Source organism: Pelodiscus sinensis, chromosome 8, assembly GCF_052426305.1.
Source record: "Pelodiscus sinensis isolate ZL-2025 chromosome 8, ASM5242630v1, whole genome shotgun sequence".
In the NCBI taxonomy this organism is placed as follows: Eukaryota; Metazoa; Chordata; order Testudines; family Trionychidae; genus Pelodiscus; species Pelodiscus sinensis.
The window spans coordinates 4,468,434-4,485,323 of record NC_143059.1 but is presented as its reverse complement, the minus strand read 5'-3'; the positions used below and the strand labels follow the sequence as shown (position 1 = coordinate 4,485,323).

Genomic DNA, 16,890 nt, shown 5'->3' with positions numbered 1-16,890 from the left:
CGCTTAGTCATCTTTTTCCAAGCTGAATAGTCCAGTTTTATTAATCTCTCCTTGTATTGCAGCCATTCTAAACCCCTAATCATTTTGTCACTCTTTTCTGAACTGTTTGCAATGCGAATATTATCTTTCTTAAGATGAGGCAACCACATATGCATGCAGTATTCAAGATGTGAGTGTACCATGGATTTATACAGAGATAATAAGATATTCTCTGTCCGTTTTAAAATCATTCCTAACATTCTGTTTGCTTTTTGACTTCTACTCAGAGAACTATCCACAAGAACGCCAAGATCTCTCTCTCTTTGGTGGTAATAGCTAGTTTAATCTCCATCATTTTATACATATATTTGGGATTATGTTTTCCAATATGCAGTACTCTGCATTTATCAACATTAAAATTAATCTGCCATTTTGTTGCTCAGTCACCTAGTTTTGTGAGATCCTTTTGAAGCTTTTCACAGTCTGCTTTGGACTTGATGTAAAACAGTTTAGCGACAGCTACAAATTCTGCCACCTCACTGTTAACCCCTTTCTCCAGATTATGTATGAATATGTTGAACAGATTGGTCTCAATACAGATCCCTACAAACACCTCACTCCATTCTGAAAAAATGACCATTTATTGCTACCTTTTGTTTTCTATCTTTTAACCAGTTATCAGTCCATAAGAGGACCCTCCCTCTTATATCATGACAGCTTACTTTGCTAAAGAGCCTTTGGTAAGGGACCTTGTCAAAGGCTTTCTAAAAATGTAAGTACACTCTATTCACTGGATTCCCCTTGTCCACCTGCTTATTGACCCCCTCAAAGAATTCTAGTAGATTAGTGAGGCATGACTTCCCTTTACAGAAACTATGTTGACTTGTCCCCCAACAAATTATGCTCATCTCTGTCTGACAATTCTGCTCTTCATTATAGTTCCAACCAATTTACCCAGTACTGAAGTTAGACTGGCCAGTCTGTAATTGACAGGATCACCTCTAGAGCCTTTTTTTGAAAACTGGTGTCACATTAGCTGTCTTCCAGTCATTTGGCAAGAAACTGATTTAAAGGATAGGTTACAAACCACAGTAATTCCATAATTTCACATTTGAGTTATTTCAGAACTCTTGGGTTAATATCATTTGGTCCTAGTGACTTGTTACTGTTTAGTTTATTAATTTGTTCCAAATAGGGATGTAAAAAAAGTGTTAATAATGTAACTTAAAATTTTTAGTGGTTACACAGTTATAAGCTGCAGGCTCTGCAATATAAAGCTTATACTGCAGAGCCTGCAGTGCAGCTGGCTAAGCTGGCTTCCGGTGTGCACTGCCTACCAGCCCACTCCTGGGGAGTCAGCTGCACTGCAGGCTGTGCAGTATAAGCTTTATACTGCAGAGCCTGCTGCACAGGGTGGCAGCCAATTCCCCGGGAGCAAAGTGGGGAGCCGGCATGTAAACGTAATGGAAACGGATAAGCTGATGCTTTTACTTAACCATTTCAACAGTAATGCTCTTACATTCCTAGTTCCAAAACCTCCTCTAATAACAGGCATATTACACAGTTGCCACCAGAGAATACTAAAAGGCTTATCCTGTATTACTCTGGTCCTCCAGGGCAGGGGGCTGGCAGTGTAGGGGTGCAGGATTCAGGGCAGGGGGATGGGTGGTGTGGGATGGATCAGGACAGAGGGGCTTGTGCTAGGAGGGCTCACTGGGTTCATCTGTGGTGGCAAGGACACAACAGCAGCTGCCCCCCTCCCTCCCCAGCTTCTCCTGCAGGGGTGGGGTTGCAGTGCACTGCCCCGGCCACCAGTGGAGCTCCTTGGGAAACGAGGGGAGTGAGGCTGTGGTGCCCAGCCACCAGCTGTGCTGCTCTTGGGAAGCGGGGCTCCCCCACCACACACACACACACACACACACACATCCAGTGCTGCAGCCAACGGCAGGGAGGGAACGGCGCTCACTTACCTGGACCAGTGGATGGCAGCATGGAAAACCCTGGCCTCAGATGACCACTCTCTTCCTGGTGCTGCCACCCTCCCTGTAGTCACTGTAATATAGCTGTTCCCCACACTCGCTGCCTCCTTGTGGTGTCACTGCAATATAACTCTCCCTCCTATCAGCCCCCTACCTTCTGTGTTAAGGAAAACAATACCATTCCAGGCACACACCCCTTTTTCCTGGCACAAACAAACCCTGACCTTGCTTAAAGTTAAGATAAGAGGAAGCTGCATACCACATTGGTGGTCCTAGCTCTTACCATTTAGGAGGAATTCTTGGACAGACCCACAGACAGATTCACGGACAGACACGTACAAACTCTCTAAAACGTACACGTGTTATATATATATAATTTATATATATATATATATATATATATATATATATATATATATCACACACACACACACACACACACACACACACACACACACACATATATATATATATACATACACACACACACACACACACCCCTCCCCCATAAGACTAAGACTTCTTACATGTGCAGAATTCACATCCAATAAAGGTATAAAATGCACCCAAGTATACAAAGATGGTGAAGAAACAAACCAAACTTATAATTCCTTTGATTCTGTAGTTTTAAAATGAAAATACTAAGAACAGTTTTGAAAGTCACTTTACTTATTTCTGTTCTTTAGTAATAGAAGATACCCATAGCACTCTACACCCTTAGGATGGGGACTATTACTTGTAGTCATATACTATGAGACAAATTTGCCAAGAGATACTGGTTCTCTACTAACCCCCATACTGTTGACATTGCTGTAATAGAGTTTAAATAGGCAAGCGGGCAGCCAGTCAAACAAGTATAGAGAGGTATCAGAGGCAGCAGTAACTAGTTACACATGTTGGAAGAACCACTGATATTTGCAGGATTGCAGAGACAACAAAGCAAGCAATTATTCCCAAACAGATACTACAGTGACAAGTACGTTAATAAAAATGAATGGAAGAGTCAAAGCAGTACTGCTTTCAGAAAAGCCAGAACAAGATCAGAGCTCTGCAGGGTCAACAGAGAAGGGCAGCCCTAATTATGGCATTTTGTACAACAGGAAACACAATTTAAGCATTACCCCAAGACTTCGTCATCTCCCCACTTCTCACTTTTTTTTGTAATTTTATATCATTTCTGAGATGTCACACTTTCACATATATTTTAATGAATCCTAATAGGTCTGATATTTTATTCCAAATTCAAGCGCAATATATTTTTTTAAGATATCGCTAACATCTTGTTGCACTCTAATTTTTTTTAAATTGTTCTGTTCAATCAGAGCAGTACTAGTAGCTTGTCTAATAAGCAGGAATAGAGATTTACATGATCAGTCTTCTGATAAACTGAAGGCAATATACTGTTGGGCTTTTTTTTAAAAAAAAGTGTTAACTACTTCAAACCTCATCTCAAATTTTGGTACCCCACACAATGTTCCTACTAGAGCAGGCATGTCCAAAGTCCGGCCTGCGGGCCAATTGCGGCCCGTGTTCCGGTTTAATACGGCCCCCCAGATAATTTGGCAATATCTATATTTTATGGCCCCCAACGAATCCATATCTATTGAGATGAATACATTGTAAAATCTCAGTTAATGTCAGTTGGTCTAAATCAGTTATAAATATATTTGGACACAACATGTATACTTGGTGTTATGTTCCTGTTCATATTTTTTGAACTTAAAAGTTGACAGACAACCTTTATTACCAATAATATGTAATGTACTTTACAATGTTCCTGACATATATTTCAGCTTCCTGGATTTTTTTTTTCATCTGGCCTTCAGATATGAAAGGCAGAGTGATTTAACACCTGTTTAGATTTGTCATCCATGTGACGAAATGAAAAGTATGCCGTTTGCAATAAACTTCACATAAAATAGTTAATTTGCATTTAATTGTAATGGTTCAAAGAATGTCAGGCAAAATGGTCGACCCTCACGCATGTTCACTTCATCAAATGTGGCCCTCTGAAAAAAGTTTGGACACCCCTGTACTAGAGGCTATATATATATATATATACACACACACACACACACACACACACACACACACACACACACCCACCCCCCGGATATTACATAATGCAACCAAGCTGTGCCTTTGCAGACCAGTAGATACAACTCTGATCTTCAACAAACAGCATCCACTCAGGAAAAAGATATTGTTTTCCCCATGTTAAACAAAAATTTTTTAAAAAACCTACCAGCTATTTCCCCACACACAGAATATCCTAAGAGGTGAAAATAATTATGAATTTATGCTGACCAACATGCTACACTTTTAAAAATCTTTATCCACCTGAATATGACATTGAAATTATATACAAGAAACAACGTTTATACACTTCTGTGGTTGAGATTTTATAGGCAAACTTCATGAAGTATAATATTATGGTTCTCAAGGTAACTTTAACTTTGCCACCTTGCACATATTATGTGGCATACCCTAGATAGAGAGTGTGGAATTTTCAATGAGTGTAAAACCAATGCCACAGGTGCAGTACAAACCAGAAAGTTGAATTTCTCAATTTCCAATGACTGATTTTTTTATTCTCTCTTTTTTTATATTTAATTTTGGGACTCTGAGGGAAAAACAGCATGGAAAAAAACTGGTGTGTGAATACTGCACCAAGGAGGTGTTTAGGGAGGGTCAGAGTGAAAGGATGGCTACAGAGTGCTGCATCAGGTGAAAGAAGCTATCTGTACACATATATATGAATCATTTTCAAAATTTCTGAGACTCTGCTATATCTATATGACATTTATACAATCAAGTCAGAGCCACTTTCTCCATTTCTGATGACTAGTTCTGGACAAAGGCTGGATGGGTGGGGGGAGGCCAGGAGGGGAAAAATCACTGGTTTAAACTGCTGGAGTTGGAGGGTACAACTGTTTGTATGTTTCCAAAACATCTGAAACCCACCTTTCTAAAATCAGTCACAATTATGGTTTTTAGTTTTAAGAGTTAAGACAGTGAGCACCGGAAATCATGCTGGAATTGAAGTAGGGGCTCTAAGGAATAGGAAGGATTGAAGTTAAATAATAACAACAAATTATGTGATTTTATGACCTGCCAGGCCTGGGAAAAATGGTCCACACACACTTTACTGGAAGACAGAGTCAGCTTTCCCTGGAGTACACATTAGGAATCAGGATCCAACCATACACATGACTCACTTTACTCAGGTGTGTGTCTGACTGCAGGAATGGATTCAAAGTGCGAAGCCTCAGGGATAATAAGGCGGCTTAGGATTGTCACTGGTGGCTCTATCTAGCAGCACTTTCTTAAAATTATTCCTACTATTTTCTTAAATTAATGACTTTTCCATGACCTGACCAAATCAGGTCCACGTGCACACAAAGCTTTACATTTTACAAAGGAGTTAAGTGGTTTTTTTATTTACAGGCAGTCCCCGGGTTACGTACAAGATAGGGACTGTAGGTTTGTTCTTAAGTTGAATTTGTATGTAAGTCGGAACTGGTACATATTGTAGGGGAAACTCTAGCCAAACATTTCTCCAGAGCTCAGTTTTATTCTCCCACAACTCACTTCCCTCAGTCCTTTATTCTCAAGCTGAGGTGTCTGCTGAGAAGAGCCACTCCGCGTCTCCTTGGTCTGCTGGGGGTGGCGCTAGCTTCACATCTCCCTGGTCTGCTGGGGGGAAGCAGCTAGTGCGGGGTTGTCTCACCCCGTTTGTAAGTAGGGATCCGATGTAAGTCGGATCCATGTAACCCGGGGACTGCCTGTATTTATACACACACACACACACACACACACACACACACACACGCACTTTAGATTTGATATCACAATATATTAGTTCTCAAATTATTACTGAACTGAACTAGACAGCATTATTGCCTTTCTGTAGAAAGACAAACACGAGAAATTCCAGAATAAAGAATATTTTAATTCAGAACATACAAAGTCCCAACAGGACTTAGAATGGAAGCACCTCAGCCACCACCACATGCCATCCCAATGTATATGTTCCTACTATACATGATATGGTCTTACTGCAAAGCTATCTGGTAATCTTAAAAACTAAATTTTGGCCTTATAGAGATGTTATTAGTCTCTATTGTATGGCATGCTGTAATGCATCCCATAAGATCTGTTTAATTAAACAATAAAAAAAAAAGTTGCCAGAGGTATGTATATGGACTTTAAAAAACAATCTTGAACACAGAACACTTAAATCCATAATTACACTGATTAGGCCTTCCAGCTGTGCTGCAGAATTAATGTTTTTCTCCTTGTTCATTTGAAACATACACAGGAGATAGCATGTAGTATCATCTTTGAATCTGCAACACATGGCCATTAAGTAATTTAAAATTGCATTTTCTGCCAATATCCATTATGTTATTAGTTTATGGTACCCAAGAGTTAGAGCTGAATAAGCATCCAGTGTGGTCATATACCAAGCTGGATCTATGCAACTGCAAAAGTACAACAAACAGGCACAGCACAAGTGTGAGGATTATCATTTTTACTGTTAAGACTACAGTAGAGTCCTGATTACCCAGGAAAATGGGATGTGCCTTGAATGGAATTGCTTCTCATAAAACTATCAGAAAATAGACAATCACCAGGCAGATGAAAGAGGCTGGCTGGGGGCAGTCCCCTCATCCAGGACTGCCGCAGCCCTTAACTTCCTACCCGCACCCAACAGACACTCTTTAGGGAGGACAAGGGGGCTGAAGCTCCCCCTCCCTCCAATTCATATCAGAACACTGCTGATAGTTCCCCTTAGTCAGGGAGCAAGGGGAAAGTGCAGTGTTTGCTGCATTCCTCCCTCTGGCTGGGAGAGTGCAGGGGGCAGACGAATCTGGAGCTCTCCCTCATGACACCCCCCCTCGTCCCCCTCCAGCTGTGCCCACCGGAGCTGCAGCAGCCATGGAGAAGCATTTCTCACCTTGCCCTCAAGCTGCTGCAGGAGTCCTCTCTCCCTGGGGCAACCTGTATACTGAAACCCTCATGCACTGCCCTACCGCAGAGCAGAGATTTAAATAAAGCATGTACACTTTCATTTTATTTTTTTTAATTACTTGACTGAAGGACCTGAGCAACCTTATTGCAATCTTCTAGTTTCCAATAAACAATAGATAAACTGAGTTATTTTTGTTTGTTCACTAAAAACAACAAATACTACAGGCCATTTTTAAATAAGGATGTTAACTGATGGTTAATTGACTAGTCGAGTAGTTGATGGAAATGCTACAGGGACTCTAGGATCAGCTGGGGAGTCCCCAGATGACTGCAGACTCCACACTGCGCTGCCGCTTTGAAACACTATAGTGGCATTTCAAAGGGGCAGCGCCATACAGCTGATCCCGGGCTTTAGATGGTTTTTTTTCCGAAAGATCTTGTATTCCTCAAAAAAGGATCTTTCGAAAAGTTGCCCCGTTGTCGGAAAAACCATGTCTAAACTGCGGTTTCACTTTCAACATGGTGCTTGTTTGAAATAGCGCCATGACATGATTATGCAAATGAAGTGCGGGATATTTATCCCTGCTTCATTTACAGTTTCAAAGTGCTTCATTTATGCTTCATTGCCGACTTGGACTAATAGCAAAACAACTTAAAGTGGGGAACTTTTCCCCCCTGTGGCTGACTTCCATTTGCGCAAATTGGTTTTTTGGTTTTTTTTGTTTTGTTTTTTTTGCACACAACTTAAAAACGGGAGGACTTATAACACACCAGTTCCTACAAGCATCAACAACTTTAGTATGGAACGGATGTATACCATGGCGACTTTTAGCGGGACGCCCCATATGACAAAAAGCAATAAAAGCTTTGCAGCTGTACCAGGAGGAATTCTCTGCCTTTTCATAACTAGTTTCTTCAAGATTTCCCTCTAGCTTAAGGGTGGGCATTAATTTTGGATGGGGGGGCCACTCCACAGATTTAGAAGGTGATTAATGGGAAAGACAGGCAGCTCCCATTGGCCACAGCTGCAAAAATTTTCTAAGGGATGGGAACAGTGCACGAATTCTCTCCCCTTGTCCCACCCAACCTACCTGGAGCTCCCAGTATTCAGAAAGCTGATCTACACAACGTTTGGAGGCAGGTCAGGCAGGGAGCCTGAAGAAGGCTCCCATGGGCCAGATCAGGCAGCTTAGTGGGCTGTATCCAGCCCACGCACCATAATTTTTCCACCCCTACTGTAGCTGTCCCCCAACTTTCTTTAGAATACTTTTTGGAAATATTTTATTTCAGAGGCATACACTAACAGCACGCTCAATTACCTATTACCAATGCTCAAATTGTGGAGCAAAAGCACTCTGTCAAAGCTTCTGATGATTACTATCTATTAAGTTCTAAGACTAACATTGCTTCTGTGACATTTTCCAAGACAAAGCAAATTAAAATACCTCAGGGTACTAGTAATGTACAGATTGGGAGCCCCTCGCTTCAAAGGCTGATCTCCTCACAAAATTGCATTGGTTTAACTAAAAGTGTAACTAACTTGGTTTAAAAATCACTTCGGTGAAATTTTGTAGACAGGAAGCCACGTCCATTTTGTTCATATTTGTTTAATTTCCATCACCAGATTTACAAGGCTAAGACAAACACACATCAGTTGGGTGATGGGTTTAGCACTGGTTCAACTGAATAAGTGAAAGTCCTCTGTACAGACAATCCCCAAATCACCAGCTCACAGCTCTTCTAGGTTCATATTCAGTTCCCCTACATGACATGAACAGGTGTTTCTCCCCATCCAAGTGACCATACTTTCAGTCTGACCTCTATTGCAGATACTACCAAACAGAATAAGCATCTCGTTTGATATCCTTTTAGCTAGCACCAGCAGAAAGACAAAAACATGTTGTATTAAAAAGTTAACTTTTCAGCACTGAAAGTGGTTGTTCCATAACCTCACTGAGGTATATCAGCAGAGAGTAGTTCAGACATAAGTACAGATGCTGCCTATGGTACATCAGTCCTGAAGGTCCATCCCAGAGACCACCAACCACACACCCCTCACCAATATTAAGTGAAGGTCTAAACTACGAGGCAACGTTGACTTAAGTTACAGAACTCCAACTACATGAATAGCGTAACTGGAGTCAACATACCTTAAGTCAAGTTGTCAACAGCCTTTCCCTTACGCTTCTCCTTCCAGTGAAGTATCAGAGTTAAGAGGGTGATCAGCAGTCACTTTAGCAGGTCTTTACTAGGACATGAAAGTATAACCATGTACACATTAACCAATAAGCCTGGGTTCATGTGTTAACCTTCAGGGTTACATGCAAGCTCCCGGTACGTGCAAGGAGACAGCTAAAAAATTCTCCCAGGGAACCACCTGCCCACCCTCCCCCCGCCCTTTCTGCTGCCTCCCCGCCTCTGCACACACCAGCTACAGGGGAGCCACCTATCGCTCAGTGTGTAACACACCGTTACAGTTATTAACCCATTTTAACATCCCTAGTCTTTATTACACCTGCTAAATTGATCCCTGAGGGATCGATTGCCACAACGTGGATCTCCCAGTAGACAATCCCTCAATTCACTGCTAAAAGGGAAGATTTGCAAGAGAAAACAAGTTAGGTTTCTGTTTTGCAAGATAAATGTTTAAAGAGGCAGTGTCATTTTAACTTTAGCTCACACTTTTGCAAAGACAACCAACTGAAGCACTCTCAAATCTTAAAAAGATGCATAAATGGAAAAAGCTACTTTTAAGCAAATAATTTTTGCCACAGCATTAAGAACCTGAATAAAAATAATTTCACTGTCCACACTGAGATAAATGCAAAACTAAGTAAGAAGCATTCAGTTGCAATTGGACTTTTAAAATTTCTCAGTTTAATAACCAATAGGTATTAATAATACAGCCAAAGAAAATTGTTTAGAACATTTTGAGCTCTGTTCTTTTAACTAATTTTGAAGGTGAAATATATTATACCCCTTATTAAAATGGTAACAAGGACTGGAAGAAGGCCAGCAGCATAATTTGCCAAAAATACATAGTACATCTCTACCTAATATGAAACCCCTTCTTCACAACTTAGGAGAAATAAAAAACTTGGAAAGTGTACAAACTAGGGATGTAAACAACGGTTAATAATGTAACCGTGTAACTGTTAATAAAAATCTTAGCCATTACACAGCTAAGTAGGGATGTTAAAATATGTTTAATTATGGAACTGTGTAACCGCTGGGGGAAAAAATCAGACAGAGCAACGGTGGAGGTGGTTCCCTGCATATAGGCTCCCACCTGCCCCCCATGCTTCGGCCTCTGATACAAAAAGGCAGGCTGCATGAAGAGGTGTAGGGGTGCTCCAGTCTACGTTTAACCATTAGCCAATTAAACAGCATTTTACATCCCGAGTAAGAATTGAAAAAGTATTTATAGCTGAGAATCAATTTAGCAACAAACTGATGTTGAACAATAAAATGGGAAGAACTAAGGATGTTAAGTGGGAGGTAATTGCCTAAAAGTGTTTCTCAAATTGTGCTCCATGGAGCCCCAGGGCTCCGCGAGACATCTCCAGGGGCCCCACAAGGCTGACAAACTGGAAACATCGATAGGTACAACACATACAATCAGTAGACCGGTTGGGCTCCGCATAAATTTTTACACATGTAAAGGGCTCAGGAGCCCAAAAAGTTTGAGAACCGCTGGACTACACTGTTAGTCAATAAGGCACTCAGTCCCGGCTCACACCGGCCCGGGAGCTACCCCCACTACAGTTCTGCATTTTAAATGTAGTAAGAGCAACTGCATTTAAAATGCAGAGCTGAAGCAGGGACAGGTCCCGGACCCAATGCAAGTCAGCCCCTGTACGCGGGGGCTCCCGATGGGGAGCTGGGACCCCACCCCCACAGACAGAGGCTGCTGTCAGAGCAGCCTGTGTTCATGGCCAGCCCAGGCTGCCGTAGACATGGTCTGCTTCATTGCAGCAGCCCCTGTCCATAGGGGATCCCAGCTCCTCGCTGGGAACCCCCGTGGACAAAGGCTGCTTCACAGCAGCCTCTCCTGCCCATCAACCACCCTGCGCTGCAGCCTCTGAGGGAAGGGGGCAGGCGGGACCGCAGAGACAGTGCTGGGGAGTCGCCTGATACTGGGGCTGCAAGGGGGGAAGCGGGAGTGCGAGCAGTCAACTGCTCACATACATCCCTAGGAAGAACTACAATCCCAAATGCTTCTAACATTAACACGTTGCTTAAAACAGCACATCAAAACCTGATCTCTGCAAGAACTTCTGCAAAACAAGTCTCTTAAACTTGTTGCACGTATTTCAGATTGGGAACCAAAATATTGCATGATATGATTAAATTTGTTAAGGTACCTGAACTTATAGTAGGTCTTCCTAATGGCTTTGCCAAATAAATCATACATGCATTTCTACAAAGCTTCAAAACCGTAAGCTGCCTAAAATCAGCATGTTTGATAAAACTGTTTTCCCCTGGAAAATTCTTTTCTCCCTTTTTGTAGACTAATTCTCCTACTATGGAAAGTGATCTAAAAATGGCATTTTGAGGTTTACCATTTGGTCTCTCCGCAACTCCAGTTCTAATTTGCTCAGTGTACAAAATCAGATTCCCCTGCCGCCCTAAATTGCCAAACCTGAAAACTTACCTGGAATCTGAAAACCATGCTGGGCTTCTGACTCATGAATCATCACAATGAAGATTCTAACATCAGAAACCTAACTAGCAATGCTATCAGTGGTGATGCACAAGCCAGAAGTGAATCCTGCTCATCCTCCCATTGCTGAATTGGTTCTACAGGGCTAACAGGAATAAAATCTTACTATAGGTTGGACCTCTCTTATCCAGCACTCCTGGGACCTGACAGGTCCTAGAAGAGCGAATTTGCCAAACAGGAGGTTCCCTGATACCAGCCACTCAGCCCAATGCCGGCTCCTTGAGCCTGGCTGGTCTGTCTGTGGGCCAGTCGGGCAGCTCTAGCCCCACTGCCGGAACGGCATGTTGCCCTACTGGGCTGCCACAACCCCAACGCTGCAGCACGTGGCCCAGGCCATGCCGATTCTGCCAGGCTGGTTCGCCCTCCTGGGCTGCTGCAGCCGCAGCTCTGGTTCCACTGACGGGCAGCAGGCAGCCCCAATCACACTGCTGCTGCTGCTGCCACTGCCACCCGGGCTGCTGCGGCCCTGCCACCTTCCAGACTAGGCTTCCCCTCTTGGGCTGCTGCGGTCTCAGCCCCACTGCCACGCAGCAGAGTATCCCAATTGTGCTCTGCCCAGGCTGCTGGGACCCCGCTGCTAGCAGACTTGCTGGATTGCACGGGCTCCCAGCTGCAGGCCCTCCTGCCCCACCCAGGTCTCTCATTCAGGAACATCCATAGACATGCTGGATCATGGTAGGGATGTAAGCAACTAGTCAGGTTGACAAGTAGTCACTCGTCTAGTTGCTTCCCCCCTTTGCTGCCTCTGTCAGAGAGAGGCAACAAGGAGGGGGAGTAGGAGCCGGGGCTGGGGGGAGCTGGCTTAAAAACCAGTTCCTCCAGCACCATCTCCATAGGGGACAAGGGAGGCACAGGCATCCCAACTACTGTACCTCTCTGATGTAATGTACAAGAGCCATAGGCAGCTCTCGTACATTTCAAAGGGACAGGCGCAGTGGGATAGCCAGCATCCCCCTTATTGACTAATTGAGTAGTCAATGGAAATTCCATCGACTACTCAATTAGTTGATTAATTGAAATTTAACATCTCTAGCCCACAGATGTTGAGACCACAGAAGAGAGAATCCCAGATTTGAGAGATGCAACCTGTAGTCAATAAGAAACAAGGTAATATGGTTTTCAGTGCACACAGGAGTCACGCTTACCAAATAAAATGCTGCAGTTTTTTCTATAGTCTTTTTAAAGTCTATAATCTTATTCCGAAAGATTCACATTTCCAACATTTCAGATCTCCGTTGTCCATTCCTCCACTCTACTCCCCGCAGTTCAGATATAAATTGATATTTCAAGGTTAAATTAAATTTAACCAATAAAAAAAACTTGTTCAGAAATGGGAGTCAATCATTCTACAGTACCCAATTGCAAAGACAGAAACAAAAATTCCAATACATTTAGTGGGAGAACCAGGACACTCAGAAAGCTCCATTTGGGCGACAGAGTCAGTTATTGAGTTTTTGTGTATGTGAATGTGTATCAAATACAATCTATGGTCATCAGATCTCATTCTTGTCTGATACTTTTCAGAGACCTTCTCCAAAAGCCAAACTCAATGCCGGGACATTTCATCCATTACCACAGGTATGTTCCCTAATCACCCACTCCCTACACATGTGAATCAGATCTCACTGATTAGCGTACAAGAAATGAGAATGGACATCAAACTAAGAAGTGTACAATTAAAATCCAGCACTAGCAAAGAGTAGCAATAAGTTCACTCTACTAGTACAGGACTGTGCTTGTGAAGAAAACAGTTTCACACACATACACATAGAGGGAAAGTGTATTGCTCTATACATGAGAACTGTGGTGTCCTAGCCACACTCAACGGGGCAAATAGCCACATGTGGCTAGCAGCTAGCATGTTGGACACCACGACATTAAAACTTACTTGATAGAAACATTGAAAAGTGCCACTGGATTCATATACAAGAAAAATAATTTAAGATGGCTGCCTCCATGGACTGAGGTCAAAACAGAAGCATAGGCCTATTTGAATTTCATCAGCTATGCCTTTGTTATTATATATTCTTCATTACGGAATGTACAATATGAAGGGTCTGAAAAGTCACTGAACTCACTTTTAATTAGTACTCTTAGCTAAAAGGTGACCCTATCTCCCTTCAGGTAACAATCTGATTTAATTCTAAATTAACTCAATATTTGACAGTGCACCAATTTATGCAAACAAAATAAAACATGCTACAAAACAATGTTTTACGGCTCTGATTAATCCAAAGAAGAATGAATTTGCCTGCAATTCTGAAAATTAAACTAGTTTTTCAATGAATTCATCACAGGCCTTTACCAATAGTCATCTCCAAACCTTTAAATAAAACTAAGTTGCAATACAAGAAGTTGCAGAACTTACCCTAGAGCAACTAATTTCTTTACATAGGTGGGTAAAACATTGTTTGTGTTTACATCATTAGAGTCAGGCAAAGTGAGCAGATATGCTACCAGGGCTGGAAAAATGTTTATAATAATTTTGCAAGGCTCCCTCTATATAACACTGAAATTCAACAAAACAGTATAAACCCAACTATGGTACTATAATTGAGAAGAAAGAAGGCTCATGGGATTCACATTTGCAGCTTATTAACAGAGACCATTTAACGGGCTCTTGCACTTTGCATTGATAAAACCATGGCATTAAAAAATGTGAAAAAAAAATCTGAAGCTTGAAGAGTCAAATCTGACACTAAAGTACTCATAAAAAAGAGAAACTAGAGGAGGGCAACAGAAAAACTGCAAACATTTCAGTTATTTCTGACAAAAATTATGAGGCTTAAAATGCAGATTTTCAGAAGAGACAAAAATATTGCCAGACTTCCTAAGCAGCTGTCTTTGGAGGTCAAATATCCCAGAAGAACAAAAAGGCATTTTTCAAAAGCAGTCATTTGGAATTTTGTTACAGATCTCATTCACTTCAAACTGCTACATTCTCCAGCAACTCAAACCTCTTTTTCCTGAAAAGCTTACAATAAAATACAAGTAAATTTGGAGAAAAATAATCTAGTTTATCAATAAATGGTGATGAAAACCAAAAAGATATTTTCATTGATAATAATAAAAACATACAGCTATGCCAAGTCAGAAAAACTTATTAGAGTTTGACTTAAGGAGGTGTATTTTGTATATTCTGGCATGATGTTGACAATTTGTGTGTTAAGGACTATTTAACTTGTTTAATCTCAGCGCTGACTGTCATTCTATTCTTGTCTGACCAGCCCCCCTTATTTTCCATCTCTGTGAACACTGACAGACTGAAAACACAGTTTCAAATAAAACTGATATTTGTCAGAATTATTTTTAAAAAAATGAAAATCAAGTTGTGCCAAGCGGCCCTGCAGGGGAGATATTGCAAGAGGAGAGAAAACCCTGCCACAGCTTGGGAACCCTGGCTCGTGAGGAGCAGAGCCCCTCTCTGGGGATGCCAGCCCAACAAAGAGACAGCCCCCCCCCCGGCCCCCCCCCCAGCCAGCCCACCCCCCGCCCCCCCCCCCCCCTGCAGCCAGGCCCCCCCACAGGAACCAGGGCAACGCGCGGGGGCAAAGCAGCCACCTGCTACCGTGCACAAGAGGGGCAGGGCGCTACACGGGGGGGGGGCCCGGGACCCCGCTCCCCCCCCCCCACGGGACCATTGCACCGACCCACTTCTGCCACCCCTCCCCCCCCCTCCCCCCCCGGGACCATTCCACCGACCCCCCCCCGCCCCTCCCCCCACAACCGCCAACTGTGACTGCCGCCCCTCCCCCACTAGCCCCGCCGCCCCCGCCCAGCGCCGAGCCGAGCCGAACCGGGCCGGGCCGCCCGGCGCCGACACAGGCCGCGGCCCCGCACTCACCGCCCCGCCGCTCAGCAACGAGCCGGAGCCGGAGCTGAGCCGGGCCGCGCGCACAGACGCAGCGCCCCGCCCGCCCCGCCCCCTGCGCCGCCGGCCGCGCGAGCGTCCCCCCCCCCCCGGACCTGCGCGGCTCCCAGCCCCCCCCCCCCCGTCAGAGCCCCCCGCCCCGTGTGCCCCCCACAACCCCCCCGTGCGCCCCCGTCAGAGCCCCCCGCCCCGTGCGCCCCCCCGCAACCCCCCCGTGCGCCCCCGTCAGAGCCCCCCGCCCCGTGTGCCCCCCCGCAACCCCCCCGTGCGCCCCCGTCAGAGCCCCCCGCCCCGTGTGCCCCCCCGCAACCCCCCCGTGCGCCCCCGTCAGAGCCCCCCGCCCCGTGCGCCCCCCCCAACCCCCCCGTGCGCCCCCGTCAGAGCCCCCCGCCCCGTGCGCCCCCCCGCAACCCCCCGTGCGCCCCCGTCAGAGCCCCCCGCCCCGTGCGCCCCCCCCGCAACCCCCCGTGCGCCCCCGTCAGAGCCCCCCGCCCCGTGTGCCCCCCGCAACCCCCCCGTGCGCCCCCCGTCAGAGCCCCCCGCCCCGTGTGCCCCCCGCAACCCCCCCGTGCGCCCCCCGTCAGAGCCCCCCGCCCCGTGCGCCCCCCGCAACCCCCCGTGCGCCCCCCCGTCAGAGCCCCCCGCCCCGTGCGCCCCCCCGCAACCCCCCCGTGCGCCCCCGTCAGAGCCCCCCGCCCCGTGTGCCCCCCGCAACCCCCCCGTGCGCCCCCCGTCAGAGCCCCCCGCCCCGTGCGCCCCCCCGCAACCCCCCCGTCAGAGCCCCCCGCCCCGTGCGCCCCCCCGCAACCCCCCCGTGCGCCCCCGTCAGAGCCCCCCGCCCCGTGCGCCCCCCCGCAACCCCCCCGTGCGCCCCCGTCAGAGCCCCCCGCCCCGTGTGCCCCCCGCAACCCCCCCGTGCGCCCCCCGTCAGAGCCCCCCGCCCCGTGTGCCCCCCGCAACCCCCCCGTGCGCCCCCCGTCAGAGCCCCCCGCCCCGTGCGCCCCCCCGCAACCCCCCCGTGCGCCCCCCCGTCAGAGCCCCCCGCCCCGTGCGCCCCCCCGCAACCCCCCCGTGCGCCCCCGTCAGAGCCCCCCGCCCCGTGTGCCCCCCGCAACCCCCCCGTGCGCCCCCCGTCAGAGCCCCCCGCCCCGTGCGCCCCCCCGCAACCCCCCCGTGCGCCCCCGTCAGAGCCCCCCGCCCCGTGCGCCCCCCCGCAACCCCCCCGTGCGCCCCCGTCAGAGCCCCCCGCCCCGTGTGCCCCCCGCAACCCCCCGTGCGCCCCCGTCAGAGCCCCCCGCCCCGTGTGCCCCCCGCAACCCCCGTGCGCCCCCCCGTCAGAGCCCCCCGCCCCGTGTGCCCCCCCG

General features: G+C 46.4%; 1 protein-coding gene across 7 annotated transcripts in view; it reads right to left on the bottom strand.

Moving 5' to 3' along the window:
• The window catches only part of MAPK8 (mitogen-activated protein kinase 8), an 80,543-nt gene extending 64,954 nt beyond the window's left edge, over positions 1-15,589 (bottom strand). For 3 of the 7 annotated variants that reach the window (XM_075934656.2, XM_075934651.2, XM_075934657.2), the window contains exon 1: positions 15,500-15,589. The gene's annotated coding sequence lies outside the window, so the exon portion shown is untranslated. Of the gene's footprint in view, positions 1-9,082; positions 9,105-15,499 lie in introns of those variants that run through there. The other 4 variants (XM_075934655.2, XM_075934654.2, XM_075934652.2 and 1 more) reach the window with 4 other exon arrangements.
• Positions 15,590-16,890: the final 1,301 nt, after the last annotated feature.